The sequence below is a fragment of the Amphiprion ocellaris genome, chromosome 11, assembly GCF_022539595.1.
Source record: "Amphiprion ocellaris isolate individual 3 ecotype Okinawa chromosome 11, ASM2253959v1, whole genome shotgun sequence".
In the NCBI taxonomy this organism is placed as follows: Eukaryota; Metazoa; Chordata; class Actinopteri; family Pomacentridae; genus Amphiprion; species Amphiprion ocellaris.
Genome location: NC_072776.1, coordinates 16,809,384 through 16,820,325, shown reverse-complemented (window position 1 = coordinate 16,820,325; position 10,942 = coordinate 16,809,384).

The window sequence follows — 10,942 nt, the reverse complement described above, 5'->3', positions numbered from 1 at the left end:
AAGCGAAATTCTCGCTGTCACTCAGAGAGGGAGAGAGAAAGACACTGCAATTAGTTTTTGGAGGACTCGGCTGAGAGCAGAGACGGGGTAAACACACACAGAGACACACACAGAGGCCTGTCATATTGTGTGTTCATGGTCACCAGAAATCAGAGCTTGTGGAATGAGGTGATGTCAGTACAGGTGTGATAGCGTTTCTCTGATATTTGTGCCAACTGACTGGCGCGTTGTGAGGCCATCCTGTTGGGTTTGTCTTTATTAACAGTCATCTTATTCTCTACAATTCAATTAAATGATCATAAAGACAAAACTTCACAAATAGGAGATTTTTAAAAATGCTATCAAAATGAAATATTTAGTACGTTCTGCATTACTAAATGTGTGCATGTTTGTGTGTGTGTGTGTGTGTGTGTGTGTGTGTGTGTGTGTGTGTGTGTGTGTGTGTGTGTGTGTGTGTGTTTGTTGTGTGTGTGTGCAGGGGCTGGGTAGTATTATTACCTATCTGGCCAAGGGCATATCCATTGAAATTTAACACCTCCACTGTAGTCACCCATAAAAGCCCTGACACCCGACTTCGTTCCACTGCAGTGATGCAATCAATCACAAGTACGACACAGACAAACTCACCCACACATCTACCACCACTGTCTTAAGGAGGGTTTCCATTCCATTCAACAAAGTACAAACCATAACTGTGGCTTTTATGCTCATCAGCGTCTTCAGTCATGCCAGGTCTGACTGCAACCCCTACTTCAAGATTAACAAAGGCAAAGTCCTGACAAAACTGTCATGAAATTCACACTATAATAATAAAAGTAGGACAGCTATTGTCCTGATTTATGCCCATCATCTGTGATATATTTGTTCCAACCCAAAGGGGCAGGTTACATTTACTTATTCAAACCTCTCAGCCATTTCAGTATTGTTGTCAAAGCCATGTCAAAGACTGAATCAACTTGAAGCAAATCTGTTGTAAACATTCTGGCTGTTTGCTTAATTTGGACCACTAAAATTTACACTGCAGTTGACCTTTAAAAAAATGTTTTCATCCATTTTCCTTAACTCTCTTTCTTACAAGCTGCTGCTACTTTGCTGATGCATGAAAATCAACCTACAGAGACTTGAAGCTTCTTTGAGACAACTTTCTGTTGTTCAAGGTCTCACAGCACAGTTGAAAATGTGAATTGACATTCTATGTCAGCTGGTAATGGCCTTAGATCTACATGCATCCCCTAAACTTAAATTGCTGGGCTCTGATTGACGACTTGTTGAACCTTGACAAACATGGTCTAAGTGTGGCTGTCTGCTCAGAAGCAATGCTATGAAGTCAACTTTCTGAGAACTTGAACTTCCTCTGTGATTGCCTTATTTACTGAGAGCACAAGCGCCTTCATTGACTGACAGTATTTGTCCGTTTCTCTTCAGTGTTTATAATTAGCACAGGAATGGCTGTTTGAGTTTGTTAGTAGGTAACATGTATGACCCCCAGTCTCTGTAAGTTGTTTTCCACTGCAGGAACTTGTGGGTTGTTTAAGGGCAGCCTGAACCTTTGTGTGGGTTCCATCTGCAAGAACCATCCTTGTAGAACCTCTTTCAGGGCCATTTTCTAGGGAGAAAAAAGTATCTACTCCAGAGTAGGCACTTCTGACAGGCCTTGAGAAAGCTGTTATGTAGCGTTTGATGATGATTAGTTAAACTCAGACAAGACATTACTGATTGGATAAACTTTGAGTCAAACACAAGCGTCATTTGCACCCGCTCGTTGTTCTCCTTGAGTAGCAGCTATATCTTCTCTAACATCACAATCAACAATGTAAAATTCACCGAGTAAGCTATCATGAGAAACTCTCCATTGTTCTGTTTCATACGTGCTCAAATAACATCCATTAACTACTATTTGTTGTTGTTTTGGCTTACTCAGAGTTGATGTTTCAGTCAAAGCTGATGGATCCTACACTGCAATGCAACCTGGAAACTGGGAGTTTGACAGTGCAGATTAGGAAGCCATTCCGGTAAATGAAGTACAAGATGTAAATAATAAAACTTGTCCATGTGTCACATTTCAACTGGTCAGTTCAACCATGTCTGCCAGGTGGAAGAAGAGAACTGTAACTGTTTGATACTGAAAATTTTACATTGCAGTGGAAGAAAATCTGAAAATGCTGACATAAATAGAACCATTTTGCATCATGTTTTCTACACCTGCTCTGACCTAATGTAACTGACTTACTAATATTAGGTATTATCCCTTTAAAGTTATGTAATATAGGAACATTCCTCTTTGAACCCTTTAAACCACACAGTAGCTTCTGCTTAATTACTAAAATCAAGTGAAAATCTTCAAACCTGCATCCTTTACTATTTGGTGTAGCAGCAACCTCCAGTAAGCATACATTCAATTAACTTTGACCTGTGTTTGGTCAGTTGGAAGGAGTAGTGATTCAAAGCAATGCCATGCAGTGCTGAGAAACTGAAGAAAAAAAAAGATGGAGTGGACTGATGGAATGAGAATGTTTAATAAAACTGAAGTCTGTGATAGTTCAGTCAAGGTCAGTTAGAATTTTTCCTCTGGGTTTCCTCAGTAGTGGAGCTTCATCCCAGTAACTCTGGCTGTGGTATGTTTCATTCCAAAATGATTGTGCCTAACAAATCACTTACATCATGTCAAGTCCAATTTAGTGATGAGGAAGATGGTCATGCTTATGGCTGCCAAGTGGTTACATCGAGCTGGTGATTGCTCTCTGCTGTTTTATAGGCTCAGATGGTCATGTTGAGATAATAAATTATGTACATGATCAATGCCACCTGGGTTTAGTTAGTGTGAGTGATGGACTGATGTGATGCTGCTTTCCAGACGCTTTTGTGTTATTGTTCCAGATCACATGCTGTATTGCAGGAAAGATTCATATTTGTGGTCGGTACTTTGACATTCATATGAATAGTAAAGCTGCACTAGAATATGTACACTACTCTTCAAAAGTTTGGGGTCACTTAGAAATGTCTTTATTTTTGAAAGAAAAGCAGTTTTCTTCAATGAAGATAACATTAAATCAATCAGAAATACAGTCATAGACATTGTTAATGTGGTGAATGACTATTCTAGCTGGAAACGACTGATTTTTAATGGAATATCTACATAGGGACACAGAGGCCCATTTCCAGCAACCATCACTCCTGTGTTTTAATGCTACATTGTGTTAAGCTAATCGTGCTGAAATGCTAATGGATGATTAGAAAACCCTTGTGCGATTATGTTAACACATGACTAGAAGTGTGAATTTTCATGGAAAATGTGAAATTGCCTGGGTGACCCCAAACTTTTGAACGGTAGTGTACTTGCAGCTTCTCATTAACAAAAGTCTATTTCTTAATCATGGATCAAATTACTGTGGAAGGTTTCGCTCATATATCAAAAATTAAAGTCCATCAAACTCATTGTCACGTTCATGAGACCAATTTTAGATGACTTTTGGGATGTGGTCATAAACTGTATGTAAAGATGAATGAACCCCATGTGACGTTACCTGTAGGCTTCCTGTAGTTCAGTGCAGTGGTTCTGGCCTTAGCCATCTTGGCAGCGCCTGATTCTGCATAACTCACGGCTATTCAAAAATGAGCAAAGAGGTGGAGCATGAGAGGAGTTGAGGTGGGCCATGGACTGTCCTATGACAACACCCACCTTCCTCAAAGCAGTCACACTGAAAAAAATCAGCTTGAAGTCATCTTGTAATCAGGGTTTTCTCCTTTTGTTCTGGTTTCCACAACTCCTAAGAAGTGACGTATGTAGGTACACCCAGTCCTCCTATATCATTACAGAAACACTTAACAGTTGAATGCATTCCATTATTTTAGGCTTTTAAATTACTACGGTCCTATAACATAATAATGTATTTTGAAGCAAATTCTTTCTCCTTATATATCATATTTTGATTATTTTTATCCCAAATCCACATCTTTATGTCGAGCTCTGCCTTCTATTCCTCTCTGTGTTTCTATCTCCATTGTTTCCAGTTTCTGTCCTTTGCTCATCTCACGTAAGATGTGATCAAAATAAAGCAAATAGTTAGCTATTAGTGGCTGAAACAGAGCACACTGTGATGTTTCAGCAGACAAAGCTATACTCCACAGGGAGAGTTATATTGATATGTGGACTGGGACCAACTGCAACAAAATTAGAAAGTTATGGAAATTGAGTTATATCTCAATGACCTATAAATAACTGCAGCACAGTTGTGAGATAGTATGACAAATGTATCATGCTTTATACTGGTGGTTCTCCCTCCAGAATCTATCTCTAAACCACCTTACTCTCTCCTTGTTCCCCAGTTTCTCTCTCATCTTGTCCCACTCTCTGCTGGGTGAGTGTGTTTTGTTAGGGAGGGCTGATTCTTCATACTTGGCTGAGGCTTTATGGACAATAAAGATCTGATTTCAAAGTCCGGCAGGGTGTTGGGCCTGGGGTCTTGGCTCAGCTTTAGTTGCCTGCTGGGAGGAGATACTGCACAGCCCCTAACCAGATGGCCATCAGCCCACATACAGTAGATTCATATTGTACATGATGTGTATTGTTGAAATTCTTATCTGAATGTGCTCCACTCTTCACCACTGTGGTCTTGGCGTGAGTCACTGAGCTGCACCGACCTCCTCAGAATGACTTAAGTGTCAGTGTTTTATTAATTTCACAGCACAGCATTTAGGAAGAAGTATTTCATTTAGAATCTTGCAAACAGGCAAACAATGTGCTTATAGATTTTGCATGAATATGATATTTATTTCTATTTAGTTGGCACACAAGTAAGTTTGAATTCATAGCTCAGGGTGGATTACCAATTTCAGTTACCAGTTTTAACTGTTTTAATAATAAACTGAAACTAGGTGAATGCCTGCTTAGTACAAACTCAGTCCAAAAGACATATGGTGAGCTTTGGCAGAGAAGTGTAAGGGATTTGTGGTTAATGGGTCATGTGTGTTTCTCTCACCCTTCTCTGCCTGTTAGTTTTGCAGCAGCAATGCTTCGAGCAGCAGACACAGTGTCCTGCACAAAGACACCTCAGCAGAGCAGCTGCTCGCCAACACAGGAGCAATAATCAGGATTCTCTTGTTTGATTGTGTTTTCTCTGCAACGTCTTCTTTCCCTGGACTGTAAGATCCCTAAGTTGTTCCCTCCTTGACTGTTTCATCTTAATCACATAGCTCAGAGTGGAGATATGTGACATGTCCTTCCAGCATGTATTATACATCTGCAGGGACTTAGGTCAGTGTTGCAGAGGAGAACGCCCTGATAGATACGGGAGCTTCACTAAGAGCTGCCAACAGTGCATTTTTTAGTCATTACATTAAACTTATAACATGAGTTTTGTTCTGCAAGATATTTTGTAGTTGAGGAGGAAAATAATGGCAGAGATGAAACAGGGGTTTACTGGTGACATTATGAAAGTTGGATCTCACGGCACAGTCCACGTCATGTGTGTCAGCCCTTTAAGTGCTCCTCATGTTTCCTTTGGCATCCCTAAATTCCAGCACTTTGTAGGCATGTTCAGTCAGACACATTTATTTAATTTCACGCCGGTTCATACTGATAAAATTTTACACAGTCACACCTGGCATGTTTCTGTACAGTAGAGATGAGTTGCTTTCAAAGTGGCATGCAACATACAATTGTTAACAGTCAATGTGAGGAAGTGGATGGATATTTCATTCAGGACTCAACCATCTTTAGCCATGCTCATGGCATGAATTGAAGAATGTTAATGTCAATGGGTTGTTCTGTCAGTCCACATTTTCAGATTATCAGAAGATTTTACCAGCGATGTGGTTTGCTATGAAATGTGTATATATGGTACAAATGATTCCTCTTAATCCAGAGCCACCAAACAGTTGACATGGTTGGTTCTGAATGAAATATCTTGAAAACTATTGCATGCATTGGCATGAAATTGGGTACACACATTCATGTACCAATCAGGGAGAATTTTAAAGAATATGAGATCATTTGAATTTTCCTCTATTATTACCAACAGCTCAGGATTTCAGTTTGTCCAGCACTTTAATTTTTGAGGAGAATATTCACCTCTCATTGTGAGCATTCTGCCATGCTAACATGTAGCTCAAAGCACCACCATAGCACCACTATGCCTAGGTACACCACACAGACTGCATATGAATGACTGACATGGCCTTTGGGTCTGAAAAATGAACCCAATACAGAAGTGAGTTAAACCTGCATTCTGTGTAATGGCCAACAGGGGAGGGGGGGCAACTCCTCTGGTTGCAAAAAGAACTCCAATTGTAAAGAAATCTATGACAAAAATGATCATATTTTTCAATTAAATAGCTGCCCCAGTAAACATTTTCTGAATAAGGTTGTGGTCTCAGTCATTAGTTTCAAGTCCCCTTTCAATACAGCACAATGGTGATTGAAACAGACAATAATACAGGGCATGGCTACTTTGTGATTGACAAGTCGCTATTGTATGGGTATGCAAAGTGGCCTCATGTCAGATTTATCTCTCACTTGTTATGTCCAGTTTCAAAAGATCAAGATGGTGATGGCCAAATTCCAAACTCAAAGATTCAGAACAGTAGTCCACAAATCAATGAATGACATCACAGTCCCTATGTCCATCTTTTATATGCAGTCTAGGTTACAATCTCATGGGGCTACTTTGCATGCATAAATACTTATCAAAAGTCACAAGGATACATCCAAACTGCACAGAACTATAATAAGCAGAACTATGTCCAATACACTTTTATGTCGTACAATCACAATGTCACTGGAAATATTGTTTAACAGCACTGGAATGTTGTAATCTACTCTATCTGTTTCTTACTGTGATGGAAAATAGTATCTGTATGGAAAAAAGAAAGTTAAGTAAACAACCCGCTGTAATAACTTGTGGTTTCCCCTTTGGTCTGTCATTAATTGGACTGGAGGAGCATTGGTCTGGATTATGAAGTGTTCCCTCCCACCCTCCTCCACCTAGGAAAAGCTAACAGGCCTAACCCCTGTCCTGCCACACCTATCACACACACGCTGCACACACATTCCCCTTCTGACACCGCTTTCATCTGGGCGTGAAATGGATTCCTACTGTCTGCCAGAATGCACCACCTATCTCTGGATGTGATTCCCTCACCCTGCTCCTTTTTTTTTCTGTCTTTGTGCCGCATGCATGCCCTTTTGTTTCTGTAGAAAAATGCCTTGCCCATGTTACAAGTCCACGGAACACATTCCCAGGCGATTGTGATCAGAAGTGATTAGAAATCCCATTGGGGCTAATATTTTATTTGACAACTTGAATTAGATCTAAATAAGAAACACATGATGACCTTAACCTTTTTAAAATAAACCACAGTTATCCCTGGAATCCCCAGGAGAAAGGCATGTTCATGAAATTCCTTCATAACTGGCACACACACACACACACACACACACACACACACACACACACACACACACACACACTGGAAGTGTGAGAGAGGTTGTAGTATAAAATATTAATACCTCCCGCTGACACATGATTTTACATGTCCACAAGCAGAAAATCTTCAGAGAGGAAATAACTGAAAATATGCAAAGTGATGGTCCTGTTACAGCAAGTAACAAGAGTAAAACCTGGCTGCAATCTGACAACAAAAGCTACATAATTGATTGTTAAGCAGATATAACTTGCTCTGGCTCTCCTGTAGGGTTAGCCCAGTGTCAACTCTGTGACCCTGTCATAAGTGGATACACATTATTTGGATCATAAAGTGCGGAATTGACCGGCCACCAATTTATTTGTAAGAATAATCTGTAATCTTACAGTGAGCAGGTACAGATATTTTCTCAATAAGGTCTAACTTCAATTACGTGAACTACTAAAACATTTTGAATTGTTCAAATTGTCTCTGACAGAATCTCCTCCTTCTGTGACATCTTTGTACACAGGCAGAAAAGATAAGATCAATATGAAAGATTAAGGATAAATTGGAGCTACTGTACATCAAACTGTTATAAGCTCTCTGTGCATTTGACAGTGCTGAGCGAATCATAGTAAACTTGACCCAGCAGCTGTGGTTGATGATACCTACATTTACTCAAGCAGCATACTTAAGATCAGGCCAGTTAAATTTGTTCACACAAGGGATGCAATCGACATCAACTGATCTAGAGTTGATAGTAATTTGCCAAGACAAGCAGCAATGTATCAGTAAAGACAGGGAAAACACAACTTCTACTAGGTAAACACTGATTTAAACAATGCTGGTCTCAAGTTGAACCTTGTTTCCTCAGCTCAAATGCACTACATAGCTAGTGGTGCATTCAGAGTGTATCCTAAACCATGCCCAGTGTTCTGTAGCACAATTTTTACAAACGCAACCTAGAGCTGCACCAAAACTTTATGGGTTATTCCTGTGCTCATGCTTCACCACAGCATACAGTTTCATGATGTTTAGCTTGGTAGTTTTTGTGTAATCTTGCCGACAGACAGACAGATAACCAACCACACTGATCACACTGCTCTGCCAAGGCAAGAATTGATTCAGATGAATAATTCAGAACTGAGAGGGCAAACTGCTTCATAATGACTATTTTTACTTTTGCTGTTTTCAGTGGGCTACAATTTGTAGGACTTCCTTTACCTTCAACTTATTGTGTAAAATGTTTAAATTGCGGTATGCCTATTTGACAGCACTGACTGATATTTTTAGAATATGAATGAAAGGACAATGTGAAATCGGTAGTGATGGACGTACAAAGAAATATGACCTGATCTGCAGCTCCTCTGAGCTTTTCTGTGTGTGTTTCAGCTCATTGTTTAGCCATCAGTCCACATCTTTACAATTTCGGTTCACTGTCACTGCTCTCAAAGAGCAAAATTTAACCAAAGGAGGCAGCTGAGATAGAGTTAATGAATAACTGGTCACATAGTTGAAGCTTTTATCACCTCAAGAGCCAGATGTTATAGTATATGTCAATGTGTGTTCAGATCAGGTTTCCTCTGATCCAATGAGCAGAAACAATTATTGTTGTAGATATAAGAGAAGGATGTGCACACTTTTTCCATAGCTGTCCAGTACGTACCAAACATACAAAGTGACATGTTCTTTCATTTTTCTGAGAGGACTAAACAGCTGGCATGTTGCCTTCACTGTACGGCATGTAGGCCATTATCAGTCAGTGTTTTTACAGGTTATGACATCAGCCCTTCAGCACCCAGTAAGCCTTTTCAAACAGAAGCAGAGCTGTTGGGAGCATAACAATACTAACTACTGTTTGCAAAAACCTAACCACTTGTAAATGAATTAAACTGATGTTTTTGATCTTTCTTTTAAACATCCATCCAAACACAGTCCTTTAATCTCCATAATTGTGGCCCCACAGATTTCATTTAACACCTCCTGTGAAGTTCCAAGATAGCTGACTTTCAAAATGATGAACCACCACACGTTTCTAATTTCCCAGTGAAGTTATCCATTTGGACTGTGTTATTTTTAATCACACCAATAACCGCAAAGAAAGACTGGGACAGAGTAGACATGCTCTCCAAATGCGTCACATCCATTTGTGATTAATGATAACATTACTGCTCAACTTTTCATTATTAGATTAGATTTAGGCAACACATGGTGTGATGTTGTTCTAATACACTGTGTGTTTGGAGGTACATAGATAAATGTGTGTGCTGGCATATGGACCCACATCTTGGACTTTTCCAACACTTTTGCCAGTTTCATTCAGTAAAACAAGTTCTTTTTGTCTTTGTAATTTGTTCTTGGTTAGTTGTTTAAATCTCAACAGGCCCAAGCATACAGTCAATATTATTATGATGAAGCGTTCTGATAATGAATTGGGTTGATTCAACTCCACAAAGGCATCGTTTCAATTTGTCTCGTTCGTAGAGACATATTTTTATTTTAAGGGTGCGTTGTTGCTGATTTAAAGACTGTATTGATGTTCCATCAGCTTTTGCACAAGAAATAAAAACTTGGAGAATTTGTACCCGTTCTTCCACTTCCTTCACAAAACACAACCCACGCAGAGAGACACAGCCAGAGTGACTATTCAGTGTGATTCATCAGCATTACTGGCAGAACAGTAACTTTATTATAACAGATCTTATCTGGTCTGCCCTGCTCACCATTTGAAAGCTCAGGGTCTTTCTGCTCTTTCTTCTTTTTCCAACTCGTGTCCAGAGGGCTTGTGGTGTTGCCGCTTGTTTGCAGGGACCAGCCAGATGGGATGGGTAACACACGCGCACATGCACACAGACACACACACACACACACACACACACACACACACACACACACACACACACACAGAGAGAGAGAGAGATTGTCTTAGAGATAACAGGCACAGATGACTTTTGAAACAGTCTATTCACTGTCAGGCACACAGCCTTCACCACACACACACACACACACACACACACACACACACACACTCACACACACACAAAATGTTCAATCTAAACACTTGTTCTACAAGCATTGCTAAAAAAAAACAAAAAACAAAACTCTGCATTTGAACAGATTTCAGACAGTAGACATGAGACGAAAAGCTACTCTAATAAAAAACTCTCCTTCTTGTTTTTCTGATTCCATTAAGGGCTCTCTACTAAACAGGACAACGCACATAATAAACGATGTCTTTCAGCTGTTACTGTAACATTGCAAATCATAGCATGACCCCTCCAGTAAATGTGGATGAAATTAAGCTCAACCGTGACTTGAGGGAATATGAACTGAGGGAAGTCAGTTTCTTTGTGCATAGCGCCATCTAGTGGAAACTGATAAACAGCTAATAGTGCATACAAAAGGGTAAAGTGGAAGTTAGTCATGACTGTTACGCTATTTCTGACTCACTATTAGGGGACATTACACAAATCTAAGCTCTACACATTCAAAAAAAAGAGCTTTTGTGCCAAATCTAAATATTTACCAATAATCGAAA